Below are 14,085 nucleotides of genomic sequence, written 5' to 3'. Positions count from 1 at the left end.
CCATTTCCAGTTTGTTTTGACTATAGAATATATGCATTCCCAGTTTATTTTGACTGTAAAATACATGAATTCCCAGTTTATTTTGACTTTAGAATATATATATTCCCAGTTTGTTTTGACGATAGAATATATGCATTTCCAGTTTATTTTGACTATAGAATATTTGCATTCCCAATTTATTTTGACTATAGTATATATGCATTTCCAGTTTGTTTTGACTACAGGATATTTGCATTCCCAGTTTATTTTGACAATAGAATATATGCATTCCCAGTTTGTTATAACTATAGAATATATGTATTTCCAGTTTATTTTGACTACAGGATATTTGCATTCCCAGTTTATTTTGACTACAGAATATTTGCATTCCCAGTTTATTTTGACTACAGGATATTTGCATTCCCAGTTTATTTTGACTATAGAATATATGCATTCCCATTTTATTTTGACTATAGGATATATGTATTTCCAGTTTATTTTAAATATAGAATATATACATTCCCATTTGTTTGACTATGGAATATATGCATTCCCGGTTTATTTTGAATATAGAATATATACATTCTCATTTGTTTTGATTATGGAATATATGTATTCCCAGTTTCTTTTGACGATAGAATATATGCATTTCCAGTTTGTTTTGACTATAGAATATATGCATTCTTAGTTTGTTTTGACTGTGAAATATATGAATTCCTAGTTGGTTTTGACTACAGAATATATGTATTCCCAGTTTGTTTCGACGATAGAATATATGCATTTCCAGTTTGTTTTGACTATAAAATATATGCATTCCTAGTTTGTTTTGACTGTGGAATATATGCATTCCAAGTTGGTTTTGACTATAGAATATATGTATTCCCAGATTATTTTGACTATAGAATATATGTATTCCCAGTTTGTTTTGACGATAGAATATATGCATTTCCAGTTTGTTTTGACTGTGGAATATATGCATTCCTAGTTGGTTTTGACTGTGGAATATTTGCATTCCCAGTTTATTTTGACTATAGAATATATGTATTCCCAGTTTGTTTTGACGATAGAATATATGCATTTCCAGTTTGTTTTGACTATAAAATATATGCATTCCTAGTTTGTTACGACTATGGAATATATGTATCCCCAGTTAATTTTGACTATGGAATATATGCATTCCCAGTTTGTTTTGACGATAGAGTATATGCATTCCAAGTTTGTTATGACTATAGAATATATGTATTCCCAGTTTATTTTGACTTTAGAATATTTGCATTCCCAGTTTATTTTGACTATAGAATATATGCATTTCCAGTTTGTTTTGACTACAGGATATTTGCATTCCCAGTTTATTTTGACGATAGAATATATGCATTCCCAGTTTGTTATGACTATAGAATATATGTATTCCGAGTTTATTTTGACTATAGAATTTTTGCATTCCCAGTTTATTTTGACTATAGAATATATGCATTTCCAGTTTGTTTTGACTACAGGATATTTGCATTCCCAGTTTATTTTGACGATAGAATATATGCATTCCCAGTTTGTTATGACTATAGAATATATGTATTCCCAGTTTATTTTGACTATAGAATATATGCATTCCCAGTTTGTTTTGACGAAAAAATATATGTATTCCCAGTTTATTTTGACTATAGAATATATGCATTTCCAGTTTATTTTGACTATAGGATATATGTATTTCCAGTTTATTTTAAATATAGAATATATACATTCCCATTTGTTTTGATTATGGAATATATGTATTCCCAGTTTCTTTTGACGGTAGAATATATGCATTTCCAGTTTGTTTTGACTATAGAATATATGCATTGCTAGTTTGTTTTGACTGTGGAATATATGCATTCCTAGTTGGTTTTGACTATAGAATATATGTATTCTCAGATTATTTTGACTATAGAATATATGTATTCCCAGTTTGTTTTGACGATAGAATATATGCATTTCCAATTTGTTTTGACTATAAAATATATGCATTCCTAGTTTGTTTTGACTGTGGAATATATGCATTCCTAGTTGGTTTTGACTATAGAATATATGTATTCCCAGATTATTTTGACTATAGAATATATGCATTCCTAGTTTGTTTTGACTGTGGAATATTTGCATTCCCAGTTTATTTTGACCATAGAATATATGTATTCCCAGTTTATTTTGACTATAGAATATATGCATTCCTTGTTTGTTTTGACTGTGGGATATTTGCATTTCCAGTTTATTTTGACTATAGAATATAAGCATTTCCAGTTTGTTTTGATTATAGAATATATGCATTCCCAGTTTATTTTGACTGTAAAATACATGAATTCCCAGTTTATTTTGACTTTAGAATATATGTATTCCCAGTTTATTTTGACTATAGAATATATGTATTTCCAGTTTATTTTGACTATAGAATACATGTATTCCCAGTTTATTTTTACTATAGAATATATGCATTCCTAGTTTATTTTGACTGTAAAATATATGTATTCCCAGTTTATTTTGACTATAGAATATATGCATTCCCAGTTTATTTTGACTGTAAAATATATGTATTCCCAGTTTATTTTGACTTTAGAATATATGTATTCCCAGTTTATTTTGGCTATAGAATATATGTATTCCCAGTTTGTTTCGACAATCGAATATAATATGAGTTATGTTTTGGTCTGTAAAATATGAGCAATATTTATTTGCAGGAGCCACGTTATTATGTTACTATGTAGAACATATATATTATGTTTAATTATAGAGCATGTTGTTTCGTTGAAAAATATAAACTATGTGCTATGTTTTAGTATAGAGGATATACATGTGACATTTTTATAATTCGATTATTAATAATATTGGAATAATTGGATTAATTTTCTGAAAACAGAACGATGAGATAATAAAAAACATGAAAACAAAGTATTCTTCACTTGCATGTGACCTACTTAGTCGTGTAACCTCTATTCCCACACATCAATAATATATATGTCGTTTAAATTTTATGTCCAGTTATTATAAAACAGCATAACGTATGTAGCGTGGTACGAACAAACGGAAATAGCCAAACATTAATATTTGTTTATTTAAATGAAAATACGTGAGAACGACTCATATAACTGATAAATATCTAATTTTTTTTTATAAAAATCGTATACTTCGAAGTATCACACATGTGTTGTCATGGCAACACTTCTGTAGTAGGCAACATGGAAACTTAGCGAGTAGTGATGTAAGAATTCAAGTGTTAATTCGCATGTATGTGGCACGGTCTGGTCACGTTCTCACTGACTACGTATTCACTGGCCTTGATGTCATGCGTGCTAATCTATACGTATTCTCATGCAGTCAAAAGAAATATTTTAAAAATAGAATCCAGGACGTTTTTCTGTGTCGTCCAATACCGTCGACTGTGGAACGTGCCAAGAGCCTATGCAATATATGCGCGTGCGCATCAAAAGTACGATCGGATTATGACAATATGTAGGAGGGGCCTACTGTCTAATAAAAAGTGTAAATAGTCGCGTTAATTTAGTTGAAATAAACTCCTGCTTGCCTTCGTTTTTTTATAATACGATTATTCGTTTCACTAGTGGTTTATTTATTTCGATATCCGACCCCTTTCCGCCTCATTTCCTCTCTTATGTACAAGATGTGTATGCCCCTCCCTTAACATCGCCTGTCCACGCCCCTTTATTTCAATGTACAAATGAAGCAACCGCCGACTCACTGATTCTTCGTTTACGTGAGCCTGAGTGCATTGCCCTCTTTTTGCCGGTATATTGTCACTGTGACATTGCGTTCAAGGTCATTCTTCAGAGTCTCGTCATCGTCAGGATAGGAAGTCAATAAAATTACATTGCTATTGCCAAGTAATGTGAAATGACCTTGTACGGGGTCGCGTTGCAGTTAGGTGACAACTCGCTGCTTTACAATATATACTAAGGTAATTCAACAAACGCATGTATCAATTATTATAAATTAATAAGTTATACGCTGTGCTACTCACATCTCCACAATGACTCTGACGCTTCATCCTTGGATTTTAATATTATTCTAATCGTTTCAACAACAACAATTTTTTTTTTTCGTTTATGATTTGTATATAGTGAATTCCATGACAGCACTCTTTGTCTGGCGTGGCGTAACCTCGTGACCTGGATCGAAAGGAAATAACAAATATGAATAATCTTATCAATTAAACTTCGGGATACATATGATATATATATGTATGGAGGTGAAGTTCACAAAGTTTCGCTTTTATACAGGACTTGCACCCGCCTTCACGTGTGAACAACCAACGAGTCGAGTCGTGCCGTCCTTGGATAGTTTTCACCAATGACGCCATCGCTACATTATGATTGACAGGTGACGAAATTGACACCAGTCGGTTCAGTTAGATGAAATAAGGCAGATCATAGTATACCTGTACAAACGCATAATACCCATGCCTGCCCCGGGGCTATATGCCACGTAGATTATCGTCACACAGGGCAAGTTATCGCCAGATTCCAAAATCAAAATATGATATACCTTATACTTGGCACGGAATTTAACACATATAACAATTGACATTTTTGTAACAATGGTGCTGATGTCCATGACCTTTACATCCGTGAGGTCAATGACCGAAGTAATTCACCTGAACGTGCCGGCGCCTAGTGTATATTAGTTTATAATACTAGCATATTTTCAGATATAAGCATATTTCCACGCTGTTTAACGCACTTCTACCACTGAAGCAACAATTTGATGAAGGTGATGAAATGTGCTCCCGCTACTAAAAGTGTTGACACGACTACTATACCATATATGCAATAAGCATATAGGTGAGTGAATATCTGCGGGAAATATCTTTCCTTCAGAAAACTTTTTTGATTTAGTCGTGTTTAATGTTTACGATGACAAGAATTTATTTAGATTTATTACAGACATGGTTCTCTCCGAAAAGATTGAATAGCTGCGTTATTATAACTATGTTGAGCATATATATTGTTTCTTTTTGCTGTCATGGAAACGCTGATAGATGGTGACATTCGAACAAGATGTTATTGGGAGATTGGTGTGACTTTGTGGGCACATGAAATGAAAATAAGTATTTTTTGTAGAGCTAATTATATGAACATTTGAAAATATTCTTTTCCACAAGCAAATTTTTAGTTATGTTGACATTTCTAAAATTAATTGGCACACTGTACTACTCGAGAATTCCCCAAATTTCAATTTCATAAAGTGTTTAGTTAGCAGTAGATATCACATAGCAGCATAATTAGTGGATAATTTGAAACGTGTATATAAGTAAAATAATTATATATGAATGTAAATAGATGTGGACGTGCTTCTCATAAATTTGATTGTTAAATTACCACTAACTTCAGTTGTTTATCGTGGCTGTTTAGTTCCTCCAGGTAAGTACTTGAGAATGTAAATAATTGTATCTCCAAAACCACGTTGTATATTGATTTCAGGGTATATTGACGTGAAGGTTCATTGTACTTATTATCACAAAGAAATAAATCAATCGAGCATCGATCATATAAATGAGTTCTTAATATGGAAGTTATTTCGGTTTATTTAAAAAATGTTGCATATATTTACATACTGTATTAATGTATATTTTAAAGTTTTATAATTAATTGAATATACATTAAACACTGCATCATTGTTGAAGTCATGATGTTGGATATTATTGGACACATTGGTTCTTGCTCCTCACAGACGGTCGCCTGTAACAATAATTATTAAATAAGAAACTAAATATATTGTTAATTAATTGTTTGCTTATAGTTTGAATTGCTTCTCGCCTATTAGCAAGTATCATATTTAAACATCTACTTGTATGTCCTACAACTCCATGCTCGTCCGATTAAAATAAATGGTATACACATAAATTCTTATGACAGTTACAGACACTATACACCGCTGCTTCCAATCATTTACTTACCACACCCGTGCATAGAACGGGAAAACTAACATTTGATTTTTTTTTATTTCATCGCAGAATAATGTGTTTTGTTAACTCAATATCTAAATCACATGAACATGAATTTTACTAGATAATAACTATTTCCTGAGTTGTCACAAACAATATTTATTCCAGGTACAAGTACTTCTGAGTATTTATGTAATACTCTTACATTGTTAGAGGTATGTCTTTCTTTTTACTGTAGCCCATATTTCTACAATTTCGTATGAAATCTGAGACAGTTTACACACAAATAATTGTGGATTTACATAGAAGGTTTGTGTCTTAATTTCCGCACAGACGTATAATTGTTGATTGATAATACAACACATGATAATCACGTTATTTGTAGAACGGTTATCTCGAGACTCTTTCTAAATATGCATGAATCAGTAATTTTGCTGAATTGGAGCAAATACATATATACGGTCACAAGTCAATTGAAAGATTTTTCCTAACGGCTAATTTCAACCAATATAACTCTATCGAACTATAGTACTCTCCCTGCTTTATCAGCATTACATCATGAAACAACCTCTACAATGTTGTTGGCACACTACAGTAAAAGGCATAAAGCTGTACCTTGTAAAAAATGTAAATACCCAACAAATTTAAATATTTAATATTGATTTGCCCAAACTTTGCATCTTCAACTGCCTATTTATTCAACATGAGGCACATGCTGATTGGATAATGGTGAACTAATTAACATTGATTGGAACTAACGACAGTGTCCCAATACCATATTTCGATTGGTCAATTTGAATTCTTACATCCACTTTGAATTAAGAAAAAATATATAGTTAAAACACATTTATACACAGCTTTATGCCCTTCACTGTATTTTCTATGTTATATTTTAGACTCATGAAATACCTCATTATGGAATGATTCACAAAAACATTTTGAATTGACAGTCGATCTTCAGTTGAATGTGGGATGTAGAAACAGTCGGACAGACAGGCAGCCCTACACAACATTACACGTTGGTCTGTCAAAACAAATAGCCATACATAACACCACACGTTCAACTGTCCAGACAGTCAGCCTTAAAAACACCACACATTGGGCTGCCCAGACAGTCAGCCTTACATAAACCACAGGTTGGCTATCTGGACAGTCAGCCTTACATAACACCAGGCAGAGGGCTGCCTAGACAATCAACCTTACATAACACCAGGCATTGGGCTGCCCAGTCAGTCAACCTTACATAAACCACAGGTTGGCTATCTGGACATTCAACCTTACATAACACCAGGCAGAGGGCTGCCCAGTCAGTCAACCTTACATAACACCAGGCATTGGGCTGCCCAGTCAGTCAACCTTACATAAACCACAGGTTGGCTATCTGAACAGTCAGCCTTACATAACACCAGGCAGAGGGCTGCCCAGACAGTCAACCTTACATAACACCAGGCATTGGGCTGCCCAGTCAATCAACCTTACATAAACCAAAGGTTGGCTATCTGGACATTCAACCTTACATAACACCAGGCATTGGGCTGCCCAGTCAGTCAACCTTACATAAACCACAGGTTGGCTATCTGGACAGTCAACCTTACATAACACCACACGTTCAACTCTCCAGACAGTCAATCTTAAACACACCACACATTGGGCTGCCCAGACAGTCAACCTTACATAACACCAGGCATTGGGCTGCCCAGACAGTCAACCTTACATAACACCAGGCATTGGGCTGCCCAGACAGTCAACCTTGCATAACACCAGGCAGTGGGCTGCCCAGACAGTCAACCTTACATAACACCAGGCATTGGGCTGCCCAGACAGTCAACCTTACATAACACCAGGCATTGGGCTGCCCAGACAGTTAAACTTACATAACACTAGGCAGTGGGCTGCCCAGACAGTCAACCTTACATAACACCAGGCAGTGGGCTACCCAGACAGTCAACCTTACATAACACCAGGCAGTGGGCTGCCCAGATAGTCAACCTTACATAACACCAGGCATTGGGCTGCCCAGACAGTCAACCTTACATAACACCAGGCAGTGGGCTGCCCAGACAGTCAACCTTACATAACACCAGGCAGTGGGCTAACCAGACAGTCAACCTTACATAACACTAGGCAGTGGGCTGCCCAGACAGTCAACCTTACATAACACCAGGCATTGGGCTGCCCAGACAGTCAACCTTACATAACACCAGGCATTGGGCTGCCCAGACAGTCAACCTTACGTAACACAAGGCAGTGGGCTGCCCAGACAGTCAACCTTACATAACACCAGGCAGTGGGCTGCCCAGACAGTCAACTTTACATAACACCAGGCAGTGGGCTACCCAGACAGTCAACCTTACATAACACCAGGCAGTGGGCTGCCCAGACAGTCAACCTTGCGTAACACCAGACAGTAGGCTACCCAGACAGTCAACCTTACATAACACCAGACAGTGGGCTGCCCAGACAGTCAACTTTACATAACACCAGGCATTGGGCTGTCCAGACAGTCAACATTACATAACACCAGGCAGTGGGCTGCCCAGACAGTCAACCTTGCGTAACACCAGACAGTAGGCTACCCAGACAGTCAACCTTACATAACACCAGACAGTGGGCTGCCCAGACAGTCAACCTTACATAACACCAGGCATTGGGCTGCCCAGACAGTCAACCTTACATAACACCAGGCAGTGGGCTGCCCAGACAGTCAACCTTACATAACACCAGGCAGTGGGCTACCCAGACAGTCAACCTTACATAACACCAGGCAGTGGGCTGCCCAGACAGTCAACTTTGCGTAACACCAGACAGTAGCCTACCCAGACAGTCAACCTTACATAACACCAGACAGTGGGCGGACCAGACAGTCAACCTTACATAACACCAGACAGTGGGCTGCCCAGACAGTCAACATTACATAACACCACACATCGGGCTGCCCAGAAAGTAAGACCTCTCATAGCACTACATATTTCGATGCCGAGACAGCCAGATATTTCAAAGCGCTGTACATTCAATAGATGTCCATACGCTGCGCCCTCGCTTAGCACTGCATACTAGTATGTCGATGTTCAGACTGCCATACCTCTCCCAGGGCTGCACATTGGGATGTCCAGATAGTGAGACCTCTCATAGAACTACACATTTGGCTGTCCAGATAGTGAGCCCTATCATAACAGTGCACATTGGGATGTCCAGAATTTCTGACCCATTGAACTTTCAGCTGATCCATGGCCTCGGTTCACCGCGTAATTACACCACTCTCTCCCAAGCTATTGTGAACCGAGCGAACCCTTAATAATGCAACTCTTTCCGCCGCTAATACTTACTGAATTACTCTTATTATTGTGTGTGCGCATGGACGTCACATGGAATGCGTATCCATGGCAATGGGTGCACGGAGTACTTGGTGAGGATGCCTGTAACTATGGTAGCGCGCGTGTATTTGCTTATTTCAACTGGTAATTTTCTCCCACACACTGGACTTCATGTGCTACTGTACATTTTCTCATTTCATTCAGTTGAGCGCCTCAGTTGTATTGAGAAAAAAAATCAATAAATAAATTAATAGATACATCGCAAAATGACTTGGTTGAGCCGGTCCACTCGCTTTAACGGGATAAAACACAAAAGCGGGTACGATTCAAGGTTATTGGCCTCAGACACCTGTGGATTGTCTTTTAATTGTCAAATATTCCCCCTGCATGTAAAGAGACGGTTTTATTGATGGACCAAGTGACGTATACATTTGAAGTGTGAAAAACTCACGTTGTAAAAGCCAGCATCACTGAATCGTAAAATGCTTTATTATGCTCAATGCAAAGGATCAAAGTCGACACATCAAGTCTACGAAATTTACTGACCACTCAACGACAACAAAACATGTCTACAATTGTAGCGTCCAATAACATCTAATTAATTGAACTAATTGGGAAACCAAATAAATGGTTTCAAAAATTTCAAAGCTGTTGTAGTGTTCGGTATAACTACTGAGTACGATAATGATGTAGTTCAGAAAAGTTAAATATAACTATGAAACTGTATATAGGTGGCAAGTCTCATGTGTCGAAGTTTTAGTCACGTGATATAAGTTTAACTCTAACAAAAGGGCGTAATAAATGAGACGAATAGAATTACACTGAACTGCAACAAAATTTGCATGCATATCACCGTTCGTATGACTTGGCATTTTATAAACTTTTTAAAGATAAAGCTGAGAAATAGGGTTAAGATTTACTTTAAAAGATATACTTGGGCGTATTTTCTCGCTGAATTAGATGTTTGTTCTTTTTTTCTTTTCTTCTGTAGCAAACATAAATTCAATTTAAAACATATAAATACTGATTTTGTTTTTGTTCTTATTCCTTGTGTACTTGCCGATAGAAAAGAGCTATGTCTCAATCTATTCATCGCGTGTTAATGTTATTTTAGCTCTCCGGCTCTGAAGAACCGCATAAAAAGACGTAGGATGTATATTGCCATCGGGGTATTTGACGCTGTGTATAATTGGTAACGCTACCATTTCTATGCGTACCATAGAAAGGGGTTTCACATAAAGATCCCTGACCATTTCGCCATAATTGCAAACAAATGTGGACCACAACATGTCTGCTATATTGTCCGAACAGTTGTTGTTTGGCCCGTTTTTTTTTTTCTCCTGTTGACGTGTTCTTAGGAGCACGGCGACAAACCTTAATTTTGAAAGCAGTGTATTATATAATTTCACCTTCCACAAAGCATGTGCTGCTTTAAAGCACGTATACAAATTTATTGCTATTAGAAAAATGCTCTAAATGCGACCGATTCAAGCAAAACACGCCTTAATGTGTTTGTAGCAGATTGGGCTTTAGTCTCTTCTCAGAATAGGGGTCCCGTCCTGTGCTCGTTGGTGGCCACTTTCTGACGTCCAAACTACACACTACAGAAAATGGAAGACAAGAGAAGAAAGAGGATAACTAAAGTAGAAATGAATGGTAGTTGCTCGTCAAGTTACTGTCCCGCTGTGAGATATTGTCAGAACACCTGCCAATCAAATCCCGGACACCACGCTCGTCTCATGGTGCATGATTGGTGTGACGCTTCCCTGGCTGGTTCCACGGGAAAACATTGAGTTGGTACTCGCTTCAGGAAAGCTTTGCAACAATTACATGTTTCTGTACTTTGGCGATTCTTGTGCGCTCTCAAGTTTAGCCGGTCAGTTCTTTCCACAGCTGCAGACTAAAATAACATTGTGATAGCAGAGGTTTTGATGAGCAAATAAAAGACTATATGAATTGAAAGGGGTAGCACCCCACAATGGACCAATAGGCAATGTGTCCAGTTGAGTAAACCCAAGTATATGCTCGACATTGTTGCTACGCTGTACCTTTACAACGCTGATTACAATGCAACCGATTTATATGTAAAATTGCCGCCCTATGAATTCACACAGCACGTTAATTGAGGGGGACATCGGTTCAGATCATGCCAGAGTGACGGCAGCTATGGACACATATCAATTGCCTTCAAAATAACGGATAGTATATGTTTTACTAGAGTGGTATTTACAAAGTGGAAAAAATGACGGATTTTAATCGCCCTGGACCTTACGTCGTATGGTGCATCCTGATTTCTCTGCATACGGGACATCTGTATTTTCCTCCTCCCAGGAAAGTGACATGACGTTTGTCCGCTGATTACGGTAAACGTATGCGTGGAGTCTGTTTGTTCAGTGTCCATCCATTTGGGTTTGTTCTACAGCGCAGACACCAATTATTTCACGCGTGATACGTCTAAAACACACAGATAAATTGTTATAACTTCACATTGGTGGTTTTCGTTTGATCGTGGAGCTGTTATCGTGCTGTCACTCAAACGCCATTCACGTCCGAGTGTAATACAATGTATGTGAGTCATCTGTGCGCACTGACTGGCTCGTCGTGAAACTACCCAACTAGTCGCTGATGACATCCGCTCAAGCTACCGTCATACCATCATTGTAGCCAGTCACAGTTGTCTTCCATCTGCACCTCTCATTGGTTGGATGAATAGGTGGGGTGGGTGACATTTTCCTTATTTTTTTTTTACATTTTTTCAGTTTCCGTATTCCTATTGACTGTCTGCGTATTCCCATTTTTTATTTAACTTTTGATTTTTTTTTTCGACTGTATTTAGCACAAAGCCTTCTCATTGCGAAGGTTGTGTACCCACTGGGCGTTCGTATTGTACTTGTTAGTTAGTCGTGCTTGTCCAGATATTGTTCACACCTGTCTGTGGGTTTATATTAGCTGAGAGGGGGAGGACTTGCTAACTCCATGGTGGTTACAACATTAACAGCGTAAGCGGGCGGGGACAATGTGTCACATGTAGCCTACCCACTGTATGTATGGCAATGAATTGCAATTGGCTTGACATACTCGTCGTAAGTACACCACTCTTGCCACCCAAGCATGCACTCATTCACTGTCTAACGTCTGATCCGAAGGAATGAAAGTCTCGTCTAATCGTGATATTAATCGAGATCGGTGGGACTTTCGTTCGTTTGGAAGAGACGACATATCACCAAGTGCAATGAGCGTTTAGCCATCGATTGAATTTGGTAATTTGTATGAATAATTCTCACAGTTGTGTCTATAGTTAAAAGCGTCGGGTATGTAAGTACCATACACGTGTATGTAATAAGTGATATGCCACATATATAGAAGGTAGTGTAAAGTAACTATCAAAATTGTGTATTTTTTTTGTTTGTATTCAATAGTTTGTAACCATTTGTCTGTACGAACCGACACAACCCGGTGAGTACAATTAAGAATGAAAAAATGGCGACTGTACCATGTGACTCGCCTTCATCGCCATGGAGCATATTGGTCACTACGACATCTCGATTTTTTACTTGTTGGTAATGTTTGTAATATATTTTTTCGGTTTTGGAATTTGAAATAAATGGTGCGGTAATTCAGCCGTTCTTATTGAACAAAACTGGTGTTATTTTTCATATTGTCATTTTTACCGGCAATATAGGCGTATTTAGGGATGACTGGGATATACATCTGTGGACCACGTCAATGCTACCTGCTTGACATGTTCTTAAAATTCAATATTTTTAGCAGTTATGAGAACATCGAAGTATAGCAACACTAACAAAGAAGTAGGTTTTGGACTTACGTTTAATAACTGTATTTAAGTTCTGTTTTGAGTTATAGGAAACTATATTTTAGTTGCTGTTCGACTGTACATGAGAATAATTTGTCTTGAAAGACAGTCAGAGTTGTCAACATTCGGGTCCGCGGTGATTCCTTCATCTTTACAGGGTATACCGATACCCATGAAACAAACTTACTTCACTGTGACTGCTAATTCGATACATCAACGCCGGTCAATCGTGATTTTAAACTATAGTTGGAAAAAGTATGTACAAGTATTGATATTGTTAAATCACTGTTTTCTCTTTCATACGAAGGACTAAATAAATGTATATCCGACTAGATTGAGATTTCAGCACAACTATACAAGTGTGTTTGATTGTGGACTACTACATCATAGCCATCATAGAATACCTTAGTTATTGCTATTCTGGTTTAATTAATTAATTAATTAAATAAATATCATAGGTGTATGCTCAATAATTAATACTCTTTCTTATCACATACACATACAGACATCCAAGCATATAAAGCTATATAGTTTTACAAATGCTACGCAAACGTAGCGAACTTTGCTGCTAGAATAAGCCAAAATGTTGGCTGCCCCTGTTAGTTTACAAGTCGATAACGATAGTCAAACACCTTTGCCATTTATAAGAAACGAGGTCTTGTTATTATACTATTATGTACAATCGTGTATTCCCTCACGGCGTGCATGGTGCCTGTAGTCTGTCTGGTTTGGCCAAGAGGATGTGATGTTCCGTCCTGCTCAGACCAGCCGGACAATCGACTGCAGTTTTTTTTTATCAGGTCCACATTAAGAGAGGGTTGTTTAGCATTCTCGTTCGCGTTTGGTAGAACTCGGACATTTCTGTGGGAAATCTTCTATTCATTAACTAGTCGTGATCTGTGTTTTCTTTGGGATGAAGGTTTTCTATGAGTGACCTTATTTATGAAGCACTTTTGTCTTGTAACACTGACAGTATTTTAAATCAGTAGTAGTCTGCTCAAAAGGGGTCGCACCGGTATGGTCGCCCTGTAAATCGGTCAATACCGTCCCAC

The 14,085-nt window shown here is 37.3% G+C and overlaps 1 non-coding gene across 1 annotated transcript; it reads left to right on the top strand.

Annotated features, from left to right (window-relative positions):
- Positions 1-12,342: 12,342 nt before the first annotated feature.
- Positions 12,343-12,443, top strand: Mir278 (microRNA mir-278). The gene has a single exon (NR_037554.1). It is a non-coding gene; the product is annotated as a microRNA mir-278 (primary transcript).
- The last annotated feature ends 1,642 nt before the right edge of the window (positions 12,444-14,085 follow it).

Source organism: Saccoglossus kowalevskii, chromosome 16, assembly GCF_978046115.1.
Source record: "Saccoglossus kowalevskii chromosome 16, keSacKowa6.1, whole genome shotgun sequence".
NCBI lineage: Eukaryota > Metazoa > Hemichordata > Enteropneusta > Harrimaniidae > Saccoglossus > Saccoglossus kowalevskii.
Note: the sequence above shows the minus strand (reverse complement) of the source record. Positions and strands in the feature narration are given on the sequence as shown.